Raw genomic sequence first — 15,055 nt, 5'->3', positions numbered from 1 at the left:
TTTTTTTTTTGTTTTTTACAAACAGAGTTGAAATTCTGGGCAAATCCCCCCGGATCTCTTCTATTAAATCGACCAACTTCATTCAATTTACAGAAGTTTGGAAATGTCACGTTCCCTCTTTGTTAGAAGCTTCATTGGTTTCACTGTAATGGCTGCCATCATGCAGTTACTTGGTCCCTGTTTGATGATGTCATCACTTTTTTTGTCCATCTGGTGAAGTCATTAAAGTCTTAATGGTCAGCAAAAAAAAAATACAGTAATGGGGGCCAGTGAAATATATCCCCCAGTCTACACAATAGATACCCCATAAGGCCAACCCTTTGAAAGACAAATAGCTAATCCAACGATACCCATCCTGTGCACCCCATAGAGCGCATAGGCTGCTTAGTTTGTCATAATTTATGCTACGTCACTTTTTTCTGTTTACCTGGGAGAAGCTGACTTCCTTGTCACCATATGACATGTGACCACATAAGGCTGATCTTTTTATCCCCTAGAGCTCATAGGCTGCTTAGTTTGTAATAATTTATGCTACTTCACTTTTTTCTGTTTACCTGGGAGAAGCTGACTTCCTGGTGACCATATGACATGCGACCACATATAAGACATAAGTCTCCTCTTTTTATCCCCTAGAGCTCATAGGCTGCTTAGTTTGTTAATCATTTATACTACTTCCTTTTTTCTGTTTGCCTGGGAGAATCTGACTTCCTGGTGACCATATGACATGTGACCACATATGAGACATAATCCCCCAGTTTACACAATAGCTACTCAAAAAGGCCAACCTTTTGAATGACAAATAGTTAATCCAACGATACCCATCCTGTGCACCCTATAGAGCTCATAGGGTGCTTAGTTCGTCATAATTTATGCTACTTCACTTTTTTCTGTTTACCTGGGAGAAGCTGACTTCCTTGTCACCATATGACATATGACCACATATGAGACATAAGTCTGATCTTTTTATCCCCTAGAGCTCATAGGCTGCTTAGTTTGTAATAATTTATGCTACTTCCCTTTTTTTCTGGTTGCCTGGGAGAAGCTGACTTCCTGGTGACCATATGACATGTGACCACATATGAGACATAAGTCTGATCTTTTTATCCCCTAGAGCTCATAGGCTGCTTAGTTTGTTAATAATTTATGCTACTTCCTTTTTTTCTGTTTGCCTGGAAGAAGCTGACTTCCTGGTGACAGTGTCACATGTGACCACATATGAGATATAAATCTGAGCTTTTTATCCCCTAGAGATTATAGGCTGCTTAGTTTGTAATAATTTATGCTGCTTCCCTTTTTCCTGTTTCCCTGGTAGAAGTTGACTTCCTGGTCACCATATGACATGTGACCACATATGAGACGTAAGTGTGATCTTTTTATGCCCTAGAGCTCATAGGCTGCTAAGTTTGTTAATGATTTAGCCTACTTCCCTCTTTTCTGTTTTTCTGTGAGAAGCTGACTTCCTGGTGACCATATGACATGTGACCACATATGAGACATAAGTCTGATCTTTTTATTCCCCAGAGTCCATAGGCTGCTTAGATTGTTAATTATTTAGTCTACTTCCCTTTTTCTGTTTGCCTGGGAGAAGCTAACTTCCTGGTGACATGTGACATATGACCGCATATGAGACGTAACTCCGGTCTTGTTATCCCCCACAGTCCATAGGCTGCGTAGTTTGTTAATAATTTATGCTACTTCCCTTTTTTCTGTTTGCGTGGGAGAAGCTGACTTTATAGTGATAGTGTGATATGTGACCACATATCAGAACTAAACTCTACTGTGAAAAAAAACAAGAATTATTTCATGTAGTCACATGTGACATTGTTAATAGGAAGTCAGCTTCTCCCAGGCAAGCAGAAAAATGGAAGTCGCCTAAATTTCTTAAGCAGAAAAGCAGCCTATGGGCTCTGTGGGATAAACTGTGCCATGAAAAAGATCAGACTTTAGTTTCTTACTGATTGGAAATAAATAAATTCCTCTTTTTCTGCTTACCTGGAAGAGTTTGACTTACTGGTAACATGGCCTTACCACAGATCGGAAATAACAGACATTTTCATTGTAGAGTTTATCCCTTAGAGCCCGTAGGGTAGTTTTATTATTAATTAATTTTTAATTTTAGCATTACATTACTGCTATTTTTCTGCTTGCCTTGGAGAAGGCTGGTGGAAATGTGACTACATATCAGAACAATGTTTTTTCATGGCATAGTTTTTCCCACAGAGCTAGACTTCTAGATTGATAACTATACTGTCCGGTTATAATCTTTTTTTCTGCTTGCCTTGGAGAAGTTCATTTCCTGGTAGAAATTTGACATGTGACTACATATCAGAAAAATATTTTTTCATGGCAGAATTTATCCCACAGAGCCCAGATTAATTTTTAGTGCATTGCTAATTATAGAATTATGTTACTGCTATTTTTCTGCTTGCCTGGGAGAAGTACACTTCCTGGTGGTAATGTGACATGTGACCAAATATCAGAATTTTTTTTATTTTTTTTTATTGCAGAGTTTATCCCACAGAGCCCACAGATTTCTAGATTGGTAATTATAGAGTTGGGTTATTATCTCATTTTTTTCTGCTTACCCATAAGAATAACATTCAGATGAAGGGTTTGTCTATGGAACTGGTCCCACCAGGAAGGTCCGTGTCAGAAATGTGTTTGATGTAAAGCACAATAGAAAAACGAATGGCTACAAGTTCCATTTGGCCAAAGGGCTCACGTTCCATCAGAAAGGGGAGTGGCCACAGTGGTTTATAGGTGCAATTGGGTGCATCAGGGGAGTGGCCTATGTAGCTTGTGGGTGGGGCAGCTGAGTCCCCACACAGTAATGACATTGTTATAGAATCCTTAGATACAAATAACAATGAATCATTGATTGTTTAGGTGATACTTTGCCTTTAATGTCTTAACAGATCCAGTCTGCTTGTCCGTATGGCTATATGATCAGAGAGATGCAACAGTGTCGTTATAAATCAGATCTTTCCCTGAGCAAACAATTAATTGGCCTAATTACCTAATGAATAAAATCCCATTATTTATTCATTCATATTGATTCCTCTGTCTATAAATAATGTGAGCGAAACGCTTCCTCCCGTCCCGCGCACTTAATCCTCATAAACCGGCGCAGCCATTATCCTTATACACTCTCTGGGATTCTGTGGGGGTGAGTGGGTACCCCTGGAACTATAGCGGGGTGACTGTTACCCCAATGTTTCTATATATCTGTAACCTTGTTATGGGCTAAGGGGGCCCAGCCTGAAGGCCAGTTAGGGGGGGATTTGGGGTGAGTGCTTATTTGTGCCCTGGGTACCCCTGGAACTATAGCGGGGTGACTGTTACCCCAATGTTTCTATATATCTGTAACCTTGTTATGGGCTAAGGGGGCCCAGCCTGAAGGCCAGTTAGGGGGGGATTTGGGGTGCTTATTTGTGCCCTGGGTACCCCTGGAACTATAGCGGGGTGACTGTTACCCCAATGTTTCTATATATCTGTAACCTTGTTATGGGCTAAGGGGGCCCAGCCTGAAGGCCAGTTAGGGGGGGATTTGGGGTGAGTGCTTATTTGTGCCCTGGGTACCCCTGGAACTATAGCAGGGTGACTGTTACCCCAATGTTTCTATATATCTGTAACCTTGTTATGGGCTAAGGGGGCCCAGCCTGAAGGCCAGTTAGGGGGGATTTGGGGTGAGTGCTTATTTGTGCCCTGGGTACCCCTGGAACTATAGTGGGGTGACTGTTACCCCAATGTTTCTATATATCTGTAACCTTGTTATGGGCTAAGGGGGCCCAGCCTGAAGGCCAGTTAGGGGGGGATTTGGGGTGAGTGCTTATTTGTGCCCTGGGTACCCCTGGAACTATAGTGGGGTGACTGTTACCCCCAATGTTTCTATATATCTGTAACCTTGTTATGGGCTAAGGGGGCCCAGCCTGAAGGCCAGTTAGGGGGGGATTTGGGGTGAGTGCTTATTTGTGCCCTGGGTACCCCTGGAACTATAACAGGGTGACTGTTACCCCAATGTTTCTATATATCTGTAACCTTGTTATGGGCTAAGGGGGCCCAGCCTGAAGGCCAGTTAGGGGGGGATTTGGGGTGAGTGCTTATTTGTGCCCTGGGTACCCCTGGAACTATAGCGGGGTGACTGTTACCCCAGTGTTTCTATATATCTGTAACCTTGTTATGGGCTAAGGGGGCCCAGCCTGAAGGCCAGTTAGGGGGGGATTTGGGGTGAGTGCTTATTTGTGCCCTGGGTACCCCTGGAACTATAGCGGGGTGACTGTTACCCCAATGTTTCTATATATCTGTAACCTTGTTATGGGCTAAGGGGGCCCAGCCTGAAGGCATATAACGAGGCTGAAGGCTCAGTGCTTTTATACAGGTCATGGGAACTCCAAGGTGACTTATAATATCCTTATATTTTGCAACAGATGGTACATTATTTCTTACAATACACGAGTTTTACTGAGTCATGTGATAGAAATGACATCACTAAGCACCAATTATAACTGATGACATCAGTAAGCACCAATAATAACTGATGACCTCACTAGGCACCGTGATAAGGTTATAATTTACAAGATATTCATGGCTCTTGTGTATTATATAAGGATTATTATGGAAGTGTGTTCCCCCATGCCCTACTATATAAGTATATTGAATTGTTGAATTGCAGGGAAAGAAGCTGCCATATCGATTGATCTTTGCCAGTGCAGTGATTGTATCGACCCAGGAGAGGGAGCTGTTGTTGCATTTCAGTACTTTCCCTGACAGCGGGAACATCCATGGTCCATAAAAAGGAAATACAGGTAAGATCTCCCCCCCCCCAAAGGTTTGTTCTACAAGTTAAATCTGGCGAATTGTCCAATCCAGATTTTTAGACGCAGAGTAAATCTGGGAAAAGTCGTAGCGTTTTTTTCTGCAACTTTTTGGCTTAAAAATTTAGTTTGAGTTGTTTAGTGAATGGGCCCCCTATTAATATTACTAGTGATACATCCTGGCACACAGTCTTGGCATAGAGGCTTACTCTCCACTCCCACATACACATCTACCGGTCACAAATAATGTGATACTTGGGCAGACAGACAGGTATGTTGCCCCTAGAATCACCCTTTCCCCTCCCACTGCAGCAACAGGAAGTGCAGATTTTGTCTGGCGGAGGGGAAAGAACCAGACTTCCTGCCCATCTGCCTGATCCCGAATACTCCCGGCCGGATACCTGCAACTGTATTTAGGGTTTCGCTTGGGAAGAAATAGAGGTGCCCTTTGGGTGACTTACACCAATAATGCTCATAGGGAACTGAAATATATGTTTGTTATATACACCCTGCTAGAGGGATTGACCACCAGGCTATGGGCAAACTTAGGGGGCTGTTCCTGCTGAATTGTGCTTAGTACAGGGGAATCCCTATGTGCCATAGTTTTATGGTATCTCTCTGTACAGGCTATGAGCAAACTTAGGGGGCTGTTCCTGCTGAATTGTGCTTAGTACAGGGGAATCCCTATGTGCCATAGTTTTATGGTATCTCTCTGTACAGACTATGAGCAAACTTAGGGGGCTGTTCCTGCTGAATTGTGCTTAGTACAGGGGAATCCCTATGTGCCATAGTTTTATGGTATCTCTCTGTACAGGCTATGGGCAAACTTAGGGGGCTGTTCCTGCTGAATTGTGCTTAGTACAGGGGAATCCCTATGCTGCCATAGTTTTATGGTATCTCTCTGTACAGGCTATGAGCAAACTTAGGGGGCTGTTCCTGCTGAATTGTGCTTAGTACAGGGGAATCCCTATGCTGCCATTAGCAGTCACCATAACCTCATGTGTCAGTTTGGTACAAGGCACTGGGCCGGCCTAGAAATCATGGGCGTGGCTAAATTGAGGGGGGCAGGTCATATTAAGCTGCTAAACACCAAACCTCATTGGAAATACAGTAATATAAATAGTGAAGCTCAGAATTCCTATAAATAGATAATTAATATTGGTGCGTCCGCTAAATTAATTTCTTAGCTAATTATCTTCCGTCCCTCTGACAGAATCAGATTTGCCCCCGCCCAGTTATTTACCAATCTCTAAACTCTCCGATCCCCCCTCCCCCCCCCACCCAGTTCCCTTCCCTGATTGATTTCATTAATCACATGTGCCGTTTACTTTGTCAATGTTTAATTGCTCTAATCGGTTAATTAAACGCTTCGCTGCAGTCATAAAGCATCTCGGCAACCGTCACACCGCGCTCATCCCCCAAACGCTTCCCTCGGCCGCGGATATGGGCAAATGTATCCGTAGGGTAAATAATAGGATTTATTGTTCTATTCAGCCCCTCTCCTGTTCATATATCAGTCTTGCATTCAAACCACTCCCTGGTTGCTAAGGTCATTTGGATCCTAGCAACCAAATAGCTGCTGATCAAAAACTGAAATAATAAAAAAACTAAAAATGATAAAAAATAAGGACCAATTGCAAATTGTCTCAGAATATCACTCTCTACATCATACCATAACTTAAAGGTGGACAACCCCCTTAATATTTCAGGTGTTAAAAATACCCCAAATTCTTCTAGAAAGTCAGTGTATAAGTAATACAAGTGCGCTGCAGTATGTACCTTTATTCTCTACCTGTCTGACTGCTTTACTTCCTGGTTCTACACTTAGCTCCACCCTTAAGCAAGGACACGCCCATCTTGGGCTGGATTATGACTATAGACTGTTTCCTAGTGTGAGTAGTTAGAGCAGGACACCGCCACCTAGTGGTCCCGCCCTGGCACTGCAGCTCTAAGTGACAAAATAACAGCAGCTTGAACATAGAAATTCCTGTGTATTATTGTTATTATTATTATACCCAGTGCAATATATATTTTTTACACTAAATAGATCATATATTTGCGTGGGTAGGTGGTTAGTTACAGTTTACCCTCGGGACCTGAGACATGAGCAGAGGCAGGTAATTAATTTGTTAAAGTGCTGAAGGCTTGGTATAAACATTTCTCCTATTGAAAGTTAACGCTGTTTAATTTACAGCATAAACACTTTGTCATAAATGGTTTTTTTCCTATTAAAGTAATTAGGAAACAAAGTGTTGTTGGCTGAGCCGCATAGAAAATCCATTGCAAGAGATAAAAAATATTTACTATATTTCTATATAATGTCCTGGGAGAATTCTATATAGACTCCATATGGCCAAAAGTATGGGGACCCCTGCTCCCCAACATCTCATTCCCAAACCAAGGGGATTAATATGAAGTTGCCCCTCCCATTGCTGCTATAACTGCCCCTCCCCTTCTGGGAAGGTATGTATGCTAATTCTAAGCAACTTTTTAATTGGTCGTCATTATTTATTTTTTTATAGTTTTTGAATTATTTGCCTTCTTCTTCTAACTCTTTGCAGCTTTCAAATGGGGGTCACTGACCCCGGCAGCCAAACCCTATTGCTCTGTGAGGCTCCAGTTTTATTGTTATTGTACTAATTTTTCTATTCAGACCCTCTCCTATTCATACATCAGTCTCTCATTCAAGCCACTCCCTGGTTGCTAAGGTAATTTTTACCCTAGCAATCAAATTGCTGGAACATCATACTGGAGAGCTGCTGATCACAAAGTGAAATAACTAAAATTGTAAATTGAGTTACTGGAACTCAAAGGTGAACTTCCCCTTTAAGCCTACTAAAAATCATTGTAACACTAATGAAACCCAATGTTCTGCCCCCAATAAGGGGTAATTATATCTTAGTTGGGATCAAGTACAGGTACTGTTTTATTATTACAGAGAAAAGGGAATCATTTAACCATGAAATAAACCCAATAGGGCTGTTCTGCCCCAATAAGGGGTAATTATATCTTAGTTGGGATCAAGTACAGGTACTGTTTTATTATTACAGAGAAAAGGGAATCATTTAACCATGAAATAAACCCAATAGGGCTGTTCTGCCCCCAATAAGGGGTAATTATATCTTAGTTGGGATCAAGTACAGGTACTGTTTTATTATTACAGAGAAAAGGGAATCATTTAACCATGAAATAAACCCAATAGGGCTGTTCTGCCCCAATAAGGGGTAATTATATCTTAGTTGGGATCAAGTACAGGTACTGTTTTATTATTACAGAGAAAAGGGAATCATTTAACCATTAAATAAACCCAATAGGGCTGTTCTGCCCCAATAAGGGGTAATTATATCTTAGTTGGGATCAAGTACAGGTACTGTTTTATTATTACAGAGAATAAGGAAATTCCCTTTAAAAATGTGAATTATTTCATTATAATGGAGTCTATGGGAGGCGGCCTTCCTGTAATTTTGAACTTTCTGGGTAACGGGTTTCTGGATAACGGATCCATACCTGTAGTGAGTTTGTTTTCCTTTTCAGATTTTGTTTTGCTGGTTTCATTCCTCTGGAAAGAGCTCTATAGCCCATATATTCATATATATATATTTTTTTTTTCCATCACCCCGGTAAGATTTGCCAGCTTCCTTCTGAGCCCGACGCTTTATTTTTAACTCTGCCTGCCAAAAGGAGACAGCAGGAACACACACAGATCCTGTTATCCTATTAAGGGAGCAGGCGAGGTGCCGCTGACAGCAGTAGGTAGAGCTTGGCATATCCAATGTGTGAGCTTGGTCTGGAACTTCTTGTTACAGACGGACACTAATGAATCTGTGTTTTATCTGCTTCCCTTCACACGTATATATATTATATATATATATACACTTATATATATGTACAGGTACTGTTTTATTATTACAGAGAAAAGGGAATAATTTAACCATGAAATAAACCCAATAGGGCTGTTCTGCCCCAATAAGGGGTAATTATATCTTAGTTGGGATCAAGTACAGGTACTGTTTTATTATTATAGAGAAAAGGGAATCATTTAACCATTAAATAAACCCAATAGGACTGTTCTGCCCCCAATAAGGGGTAATTATATCTTAGTTGGGATCAAGTACAGGTACTGTTTTATTATTACAGAGAAAAGGGAATCATTTAACCATTAAATAAACCCAATAGGGCTGTTCTGCCCCAATAAGGGGTAATTATATCTTAGTTGGGATCAAGTACAGGTACTGTTTTATTATTACAGAGAAAAGGGAATCATTTAACCATTAAATAAACCCAATAGGACTGTTCTGCCCCCAATAAGGGGTAATTATATCTTAGTTGGGATCAAGTACAGGTACTGTTTTATTATTACAGAGAAAAGGGAATCATTTAACCATTAAATAAACCCAATAGGGCTGTTCTGCCCCAATAAGGGGTAATTATATCTTAGTTGGGATCAAGTACAGGTACTGTTTTATTATTACAGAGAAAAGGGAATCATTTAACCATGAAATAAACCCAATAGGGCTGTTCTGCCCCCAATAAGGGGTAATTATATCTTAGTTGGGATCAAGTACAGGTACTGTTTTATTATTACAGAGAAAAGGGAATCATTTAACCATTAAATAAACCCAATAGGGCTGTTCTGCCCCAATAAGGGGTAATTATATCTTAGTTGGGATCAAGTACAGGTACTGTTTTATTATTACAGAGAAAAGGGAATCAAATAACCATGAAATAAACCCAATAGGACTGTTCTGCCCCAATAAGGGGTAGGTATTTCCATAATTTGGAGTTTTCTGGACAATGGGTTTCCGGCTAACAGGTCCCACACCTGTGTGTATATATAGCTAATAATGTCAGTGAATGTTGTGTATATATTGGGGTTATTACGCCGGGAGCATTTCTGCCCTTTACCCAAGGTCCCCACTGTACTTAGCCGCCCCTAAGCCCTGCGCAACTCCTCTAATTTGTTGTTAAGAGCCTCGCTCTCTCCGAGGGGATTGGGTTGGCGTTCTAATAAGTTTTTAACTCCAACCTGACCTTATTATCACCATATCCAGGGGCTTGTCTGGGCGAGAGAACAGAAGCACCTACCCGCCGGGGGGGGGCACTGCTCTGCGAAACGCTGTTGTACGGTGGCAGCACAGAGCTGCGCTAATCAGGGAGCCAATTCTCCTGCAGAGTTAGCCTGGCATAGAAATGTGCTGTCTGTCTGCAGCTATGAGGTAACGTCTGGGTTTTGTGCCAAGCTGCAGCAGACACTCCTTTGCAAAAAAAATAAATAAATAAATAACATTTCTTTAGGAAAAAAAAAAATTGAGGAAATAAATACAAAATTTCAAAAATAAAATAAGGTCCCGGAGAGATGACAATCCGCTGGGAACGGCAACTTTCAGGGGTTTTTTGTGCTTTATTATTCTTTTCCTTTTTAAAAATGATTAGTTATACAGTTGCCTTCCCCCCCCCCCTACCTGCCGCAATCATCCTACAGGTCTCGCAGTGCAGCCTGACTCACATTTTGGATATTTAACTGTCTAAAAACGAAAAAAAAAAAAGGAAAAAATGTCTCCTGTGCTGAAAGCGAACAGTTTGGCACAAAGGGACCGCACTGAAAGTCTTATTGTTTCTCCCCCCGACCACAAAAAAATATGTATTTTAGTGTTTTGGCATCGGAAGACATCGCTCCTCACTTGACCTTTAAAGAGATAATAGTGTATGTAATTTCCCCTAAAGGAATTTCACTTGCTAAGGAACGACGAAAACCACAAGGATAGAAATGTAATCCACAAAATCCATAACCCAAACTCTTAAAAATGAGCTGAATTCTAGCGTTTTAATCTCCCTGTTCCTCTTCTATAGGATCTGTGCCACTGTGACAGAATGCTCTGTTATACAGATAGCTAGAATCTCAGCCATAAAGCAGGGCAGGACTGCTGCTTACAATGGGGGGATCAGATAGGATCTGTGCCACTGTGACAGAATGCTCTGTTATACAGATAGCTAGAATCTCAGCCATAAAGCAGGGCAGGACTGCTGCTTACAATGGGGGGGATCAGATAGGATCTGTGCCACTGTGACAGAATGCTCTGTTATACAGATAGCTAGAATCTCAGCCATAAAGCAGGGCAGGACTGCTGCTTACAATGGGGGGGGGATCAGATAGGATCTGTGCCACTGTGACAGAATGCTCTGTTATACAGATAGCTAGAATCTCAGCCATAAAGCAGGGCAGGACTGCTGCTTACAATGGGGGGATCAGATAGGATCTGTGCCACTGTGACAGAATGCTCTGTTATACAGATAGCTAGAATCTCAGCCATAAAGCAGGGCAGGACTGCTGCTTACAATGGGGGGATCAGATAGGATCTGTGCCACTGTGACAGAATGCTCTGTTATACAGATAGCTAGAATCTCAGCCATAAAGCAGGGCAGGACTGCTGCTTACAATGGGGGGGGGGGGATCAGATAGGATCTGTGCCACTGTGACAGAATGCTCTGTTATACAGATAGCTAGAATCTCAGCCATAAAGCAGGACAGGACTGCTGCTTACAATGGGGGGGATCAGATAGGATCTGTGCCACTGTGACAGAATGCTCCGTTATACAGATAGCTAGAATCTCAGCCATAAAGCAGGGCAGGACTGCTGCTTACAATGGGGGGGAACTTTTTACTTATGGAACGAGTCGGAACAAAGTATCTTATAGATTTGGACCAAGAAGTATTTTTACTTAGCACCCAGGGAAATATATTATTATATAAACATAACTGTGCACCCCTGATACATGGGTGGGGTTAATCTGGTTAATTCTCCATTAATCAGGTAAATAGTTATTAGTTTATCTGTTATCTCTCGGGGTACAAGTCCAAGTATAACTACAGCAAACTGCACCTTCGTACCTACGGCTCTAGCCGCTCATCACTAGCCTTCTAAGGTTTTAATTCCCACTGGCCTTTACTTGCCCTTTACTTTTATCAGCATTATCGACCCCTCAGTGGTGTAATAGGGTTAAGTCCTTTAATCACCCAAGATAAACAGCCTATGAAAAATGGTATTCATTGCGCCATTTCACGTAGAGTGGCTTTGATTTGTTGCTCTTTCAAGTCAATGTACTTATTAGAAAGCAAGAGCTTGGCGTCTTTCCATCAGCCTATTACCATGCACGAGCCGCCTTCCCTCTCCCCTGCACTCGTAGCTCGTAGTTGGGCTCTGTCTTGCTTTCCCTTTAATGATTTCAGAGTGTCCTCTGCTGCTGAATATGCTGCTTCTGAGTCAGGTCGGACATAAATCATCAATGTCATTGAAATGAGTTGTGCTCCTCAGCTTTTTCTTTCACTTACATCATGGCCATGGAAGAACATGGCCACCCTAATGGACTTTTTGTTCTGTTCTTGGAAGAACATGGCCACCTTAATGGACTTTTTTTTTTCCGTCCTTGGAAGAACATGGCCACCTTAATGGACTCTTTGTTCCATCCTTGGAAGAACATGGCCACCTTAATGGACTTTTTTTTTTCCGTGTTTGGAAGAACATGGCCACCTTAATGGACTCTTTGTTCCGTCCTTGGAAGAACATGGCCACCTTAATGGACTTTTTTTTTCTGTCCTTGGAAGAACATGGCCACCTTAATGGACTTTTTTTTTCTGTCCTTGGAAGAACATGGCCACCTTAATGGACTTTTTGTTCCGTCCTTGGAAGAACATGGCCACCTTAATGGACTTTTTTTTTCTGTCCTTGGAAGAACATGGCCACCTTAATGGACTTTTTTTTTCTGTCCTTGGAAGAACATGGCCACCTTAATGGACTTTTTGTTCCGTCCTTGGAAGAACATGGCCACCTTAATGGTCTTTTTGTTCAGTCCTTGGAAGAACATGGCCACCTTAATGGTCTTTTTGTTCAGTCCTTGGAAGAACATGGCCACCTTAATGGACTTTTTGTTCCGTCCTTGGAAGAACATGGCCACTTTGATGGACTTTTTTTTTCCGTCCTTGGAAGAACATGGCCACCTTAATGGACTCTTTGTTCCATCCTTGGAAGAACATGGCCACCTTAATGGACTTTTTGTTTTGTCCATTGAAGAACATGGCCACCTTAATGGACTTTTTGTTCCGTCCTTGGAAGAACATGGCCACCTTAATGGACTTTTTTTTTTCTGTCCTTGGAAGAACATGGCCACCTTAATGGACTTTTTGTTCTGTCCTTGCAAGAACATGGCCACCTTAATGGACTTTTTGTTCTGTCCTTGGAAGAACATGGCCACCTTAATGGACTTTTTGTTCCATCCTTGGAAGAACATGGCCACCTTAATGGACTTTTTGTTCCATCCTTGGAAGAACATGGCCACCTTAATGGACTTCTTCTTCTGTCCTTGGAAGAACATGGCCACCTTAATGGACTTTTTGTTCTGTCCTTGGAAGAACATGGCCACCTTAATGGACTTTTTTTTCCGTCCTTGGAAGAACATGGCCACCTTAATGGACTTTTTGTTCTGCCCTTGGAAGATCATGGCCACCTTAATGGACTTTTTGTTATGTCCTTGGAAGAACATGGCCACCTTAATGGACTTTTTTTTCCGTCCTTGGAAGATCATGGCCACCTTAATGGACTCTTTGTTCCATCCTTGGAAGAACATGGCCACCTTGATAGACTTTTTGTTCCGTCCTTGGAGGAACAACCCAGGAAAAACAAAAGGACCCCGCTGCCCAATTACCAACTGTCATTGTATTTTTTATATTAGGGGCTAGGACCCGTGGAGCCATTTTTCTGTTTGACCCAATGCTAGGGTTGCCACCTTTCTCACTAAATTTTACTGGCAGCTGGGGGTGGGCACAAAAGGGGCCGAGTGATGACACAAAATGGGCGGAGTTATGGAGCGCATAGGGAAGAAATAAGGTTCTTTGCAGATGGGGGCTAATCTGCAGGTCAGTTTGTAATACTGACCCCAGCTTGGCAGGAGTTAGGCCAAGTGGCAACGTTACCCATAATACCCAGTGTTGCCATGCAGGATAAGTCACATGTTGCTCTATTTCAGTGGTATAATTACTACCTACAAATTGTAGGGAAGCAGCAGCCATTAATTAGGTTTTTTTTTTGCCGTTGAAAATTAAACGTTTTTTTTTTTGCCGGAGCCTCTAGAATGTTCTCAGTGCAAAACTGAAAGCCGACCGTGTACTTAGTCCAATTTCCGCATCTTACATCCATTAAATGTCACATTTCTCCGTATCCCCGGAGGGTAAGGCCGGTTACTAAGTAGCGGTGCCAAGTGATATTCAAGGTAATTTGCTTCTGTTACCTGAATGGCGTATGGGAGGCTCATAGTGTGTCAGGGTGAACCCGGGGGGGGGGTACAAGTACCAAATGGGAGGCCCGGTCTCCAGCTGAATTCTGTATATTGCTCCGGATAAACCAGCGCAATGGTTCTCAAGGGCCCATTCACTAACGGTATAAGGTAGTGAGGTTCTGGGACCATTTACAGTAGTATATTCTATAGAATAAATCTATAAGAACATCTAGGAGGGCCACCATCTTATCTTATGGGCCCTGTACGACTAAATGGTCCCTCCCACCTCCCCTATGACCAGTGCCAGGGACCCAAATACAACTGGGCCGGTTCTGACCATATAGGCATCCTATGATACGAGGGTTGCCAACGTTGGCATTGGTTAACTCTGTGCAGGGGGGTGGGGCAAGGTGTTACTGGGCCAGAGCAGTGATGTCACATGCAGGGTGGGACTGGGGTGTGCAGGGCCCCCCTAACCCCCCCGCAGGGTCCCCCACTGACGTCCTCCCCCGAGTACATTTAACGGATCAGGAGAGCAACGGTCGGGCAGGGGGAGGGCTGGCAAGGGTCGAGTCTGGCCCAGTCTGACCCTGGTCACATGGGTGGGACTATGACATTGCGGGGCGGGGCTATGACATGGTGATCGACGATAGGCCGATTTCCAAATTGGGGAAACCGGGCAGGCGGTTTTGACCCGGACACCCCTTCCAAATATCCGGGGGCCCCCTATATAATACACCGCCAGGTTCAGGCGCAATTCAACCTGTCGGCCAGCGCCGATCTCTGTACCACCATCAGCCCCCCTACAATAGCAATAGGGTCCCTGCCCCAAGGGGTCCCCCCAATCTTCTAAAGCAATTTATACTTGGCAGGACAAAAGGCAGATATAGCAGACTCATTAATCCTAACGAGCAGTACAGCGCGGCCGAGTCTCGTTCGGAAAATGTACCCAGCGCCGGGGGCCGGTATAT

The 15,055-nt window shown here is 42.8% G+C and overlaps 1 protein-coding gene across 1 annotated transcript in view; it reads left to right on the top strand.

Annotated features, from left to right (window-relative positions):
• The window catches only part of c20orf85 (chromosome 20 open reading frame 85), a 204,826-nt gene that overhangs the window by 46,570 nt on the left and 143,201 nt on the right, over nt 1-15,055 (top strand). The window contains exon 3 of the mRNA XM_031894221.1: nt 4,673-4,805. The gene's annotated coding sequence lies outside the window, so the exon portion shown is untranslated. The remainder of the gene's footprint in view (nt 1-4,672; nt 4,806-15,055) is intronic.

This window comes from Xenopus tropicalis, chromosome 10 (assembly GCF_000004195.4).
Source record: "Xenopus tropicalis strain Nigerian chromosome 10, UCB_Xtro_10.0, whole genome shotgun sequence".
NCBI classification, from domain to species: Eukaryota; Metazoa; Chordata; class Amphibia; order Anura; family Pipidae; genus Xenopus; species Xenopus tropicalis.
The sequence above is the reverse complement of the archived record's forward strand: the minus strand, read 5'-3'. Positions and strand labels throughout refer to the sequence as shown.